The 4408-nt window shown below is 48.7% G+C and overlaps 1 non-coding gene across 1 annotated transcript; it reads left to right on the top strand.

The window, feature by feature from the left end:
* The first annotated feature begins 818 nt into the window (after window positions 1-818).
* Window positions 819-890, top strand: trnaw-cca (transfer RNA tryptophan (anticodon CCA)). The gene has a single exon. It is a non-coding gene; the product is annotated as a tRNA-Trp (tRNA).
* Window positions 891-4408: the final 3518 nt, after the last annotated feature.

Here is a 4408-nt window from a genome sequence, read left to right as displayed (position 1 = left end):
TTTAAGGTGAGCCAACACATTCCTGATGCTTCTCTCTTCTTAGATAATCCCCGGAGTCGAGGATGACTTGTTTCCACGTTAAAAATCAGTGGTGATCTGCACAGAGGGAGCTCACTGGTCAGCTCCCCTCTGTTGTGCGAGCTGTGCCAGAGGTTTCCCTAGTGTAGCGGTTATCACGTTCGCTTTACACGTGAAAGGTTGCCGGTTTGATGCCGGGCGGGAACATTATGTTGAAATTTCCGAAAGGGGAACAAACGGAAGAGAGTCTCGTCTCCTGGCAAATGCTAACTGACCTGCTGAGATTTCCAGCATTTGCTGTTTTTATTTGCTATTTATTCTCCTAGCAAAAGGGCTCCCTTATTCCTTAATTGCTCTTTATTTCACCAATAAATAGATAACTTTTAGCGAGAGAAAATGGATCCACCGGGGAACTTTCGCGTGTAGGAATAACCGGTGCTAATAAATTTGACAAAAGTTGCCCCAGATTCCTGGTGTCGCCAGCGATGAGGATTTTGAACCAGACTCCTAAAACACAGTGTGTAAAATGGGATATGGTTTAACAGTTAACATGCAACGCACAGAACAAATGATTGAATTATCGACTGTCCCTCAGTCAGCATTTCTTTCATTGTACAAAAGAAGATGACGGGTTAATTAATGATGCTTTCCCGTGAAAACAACACAAAAGTTAAACAAAAATCATACGGTGACTGACAGGTGAGCGCTTCTTCTGATACCTGGTGGGAATGGGCAGGGATTTTAAAGCCCCTTGTATTGCGGAATCTTCATATAGACGAACATCTCAAGCTCCCTGTGTAGGCCTTGTGGTGCAACGGCAGCGTGTCTGACTCCAGATCAGAAGGTTGCGTGTTCAAATCACGTCGAGGTTACTACTCTTTTGGGGAATCCCGGAATTAATATTTTCTTTGCTGTTTGGCAATAACCAGACCCTTGCTCCAAGGTCTGTCTCACTGTTTCCCCGGTGTCAGTCAGAGAAACACCTGTTGCCCTCATTTATTTCTTGTGACAAGACACAAAAGTTCAAAATCAACCTGCAGGTGGCCATATACAGCACTGGATAGTCAGGACAGCCGAGCGGTCTAAGCTGTTGTGTTCAGTCTGCTCCGAAAGTGTGGGTTTGAATCCAACTTCTAGCACCTTTTATTTTTAGTCATTAAGCAAAACTCATTTGCTTGGCACAAAGATCAGCTCCTAAAAAGTGGGATCCTGCAGTTCACCTGCTCGCTCAGCATCTCCGTCTGACCTGGTGCTGAAGGTGGAGATGTTTCCGCAGTGTGGCCGTTCACACGTTCGCCTTACTGCCATGTTTCTCACACTACTCTGCAATTCTAAGTCGTTTTGAACATCGCTTTCAGCCAGGTGTGGGTACCTTCAAAGGGGCTAAAGTTAAAATCTACATCACACTGGATGCCAGACCGGTCCATCACAAGGCTAGAGCTGTGCCTGATGTGATGAGGGGAAAGGTTGACCACGAACTGGACCGGCTTCTGCGGGAAGGCATTATCTCATCCGTGGAATTTAGCGACTGGTCAAGTCCCATCATCCCCGTCATGAAGCCTGATGGATCCGTACAAATCTGTGGGGATTACAAATCTACCATAAACAGAGTCTCCCGACAGGACCAATAACCGCTGCCCAAGCAGAGGACCTATTTGCCACGTTGGCTGAGGAAGACTTTTCTCGAAACTAGATCTTACATCTGCATATGTGACGCAAGAACTGACCGAAGAGTCTCAGCTACTCACCACCATCAACACACATCGAGGCCTTTTTATGTACAATCGATGCCCATTCGGCATCAGGTCGGCAGCTGCTATATTCCAGCACAACATGGAGAGTCTGCTCAAGTCCACCCTGGGGACGGTTGTGTTTCAAGATGACATACTCATCACAGGCAGGGACAACGACTTCCATCTCCGCAATTTGCAGGAAGTACTAAGTCGATTGGATCGAGTAGGCCTAAGAGTTAAGAAATCCAAGTGTCTGTTTCTCGCGCCTGAGGTTGAATTTTTGGGCAGAAGAATTGCCGCTGATGGAATCCGCCCAACAGAACTCAATCTTCTATGTTCCAACAATGTTTTAGCCTTTTTTGACCCAGGTAAAAAGTTAGTTCTTACATGTGATGCGTCAGTGTACAGGGTCGGGTGCGTTTTACAGCATGTCGATGATGCGGGTAAATTACAACCTCTTGCTTATGCCTCCAGGTCACTTTCGCGGGCGGCGTGCGGTTACGGTATGGTTGAGAAGGAGGCGCTCACGTGCGTGTACGATGTCAAAAAGATGCACCAATACCATTTCGTGGCCATGTTCCGGTTAGAAACCAACCACAAACCCCTCACGTCCCTGCTATCTGAGTGCAAGGCAATAAATGCCAAAGCCTCGGCGCGCATTCAGCAGTGGGCACTCATGCTGGTGTCTTACGACTACACAATAAGGCACAGACCAGGCACAGACAACTCTGCCGATGCGCTTAGCAGGCTACCCCTGGCGACCACGGAAGGTTTAGACGAACAGGACTGTGAGATGGTCATGGCAATCAATGCCTTTGAATCCACAGGTTCGCCCATGATGTCTCACCAAATCATAGCCTGGACGAACAGCGACCCCACGTTATCCTGAATCAAAAGATGCGTTTTAACTGGTGACTGGGCAGAGACCCGCGATGCCTGCCCTGGGGAGATCAAACCTTTCCATCGGCACATGCATGAAGTATCACTACAGGCAGACTGCCTGATGTGGGGCAGCCGAGTAGTTATGCCCTTGCGAGGCTGAGAGGTGTTTGTCCGGGAGCTCCACCGCGAGCACCCGGGGATCGTCCTAATGAAGACCACAGCCAGATCCCACATCTGGTGGCCTGGCATTGACGCGGACTTGGAGCTCTGCATCCGTCGGTGCACCATTTGTGCCCAACTCAGTAATGCCCCCAGGGAGGCCCCCCTAATCCCCTGGCCCTGGCTCACAAAAACCGTGGTCGCAGGTGCATGTAGACTATGCGGGCCCATTCATGGGCAAAATATTCCGTGTAGTCGTTGATGCATTTTCAAAATGGATCGAGTTCAACATTTTAAACTCGAGCACCACTTCCACCACTGTGGAGAGCCTGAGAACCATGTTTGCAATGCACGGAATTCCTGACATATTGGTCAGTGATAATGGTCCGTGCTTCACTAGCACAGAATTTCAAGATTTTATAGTTGACCACGGCATAAATCACGTTAAGATGGCACCGTTCAAGCCGGCCTCCAATGACCAGGCGGTGCAAGCAGTGCAGATCATTAAACAAGGCATGCTCAGAATCCAAGGTCCCACGCTGCAGAGCCGCCTGTCGTGACTGCTGCTGGCAGACAGATCTCGTCCACATTCGTTGACTGGGGTTCCCCCCGTGCAACTATTGATGAAATGAACCTTAAAGACCAGGCTCTCGTTAATCCTCCCAGACATGCATGAAATTGTTGAGGCTAATCGTCGGAAGCTAACTGAGTACCATGACCGAAATTTGAGGGGGAGGTGGAATGATATAGGGGACAAAGTGTTTGTGCTAAACTATGGCAGGGGTCCCAAATGACGTGCAGGGACAGTAACAGGCAAGGACGGAAACAGGCGACTGGTTGTCCAAATGGACAATCGCCAAACCTGCCGGAGGCATGTAGACCAAGTAAAAAGTAGATTCACCAACAAAACTGCAGGACGAGAGGCAGACTACAGTATGGAACTCACACCACACCTGGTGGACAGACAGAGGGAACAACCTGAGGAAAGGGCAGTCTCAACAGACAGCCCAGGCGAGATACCAGCAATCATACTGAAAGAAAAACAGGCACCAAGGCAAACAACTGAACCACAACTAAGACGCTCCACGCGAGAGCGTAGACCACCTGAGAGTCTGAATCTATAAAGACAATAAGACCTTGGGGGAGTTTGATGTCATGTATCTCACACTACTGTATATAACTGTATCTTACCATGCTATACATGACTGTAACTAGATATGACCTGTAACCACAAGCATACGTTACCACCAGGGGTGCACTTGCAGGAGACACTGCATACCTGTTCCACACAGGTATATAAAGGCAGGTCTCAGGCAAGTGTGGCACATGAGAGCTGTGAAATAAAGGTGCAGGCCCAGAGTGACCATGACTTCAGCATGTGCCTCGTCTGAGTCTGTACTGCAGGGTCAGGACTTTACACTTACAAGCGAAAGCTCACCGGGTGGGAATATTTTCTGGAGCTTTCTCCTCATGCATGCTCAGGGGCGAGTTTGTTCTCCTGTGAAAGGTTATAAGATCATAAACATGTCAGGATTCGGAGCCGGAGAAAGTCTTTCGGCCCCTCGAGCCTGGTCCACCATTCAAGAGGATTCTGTCAGTTCCTCGACAGCAAGTTT

Source organism: Pristiophorus japonicus, unplaced genomic scaffold, assembly GCF_044704955.1.
Source record: "Pristiophorus japonicus isolate sPriJap1 unplaced genomic scaffold, sPriJap1.hap1 HAP1_SCAFFOLD_262, whole genome shotgun sequence".
NCBI lineage: Eukaryota > Metazoa > Chordata > Chondrichthyes > Pristiophoridae > Pristiophorus > Pristiophorus japonicus.
This window is presented reverse-complemented; position numbering and strand designations above follow the sequence as displayed.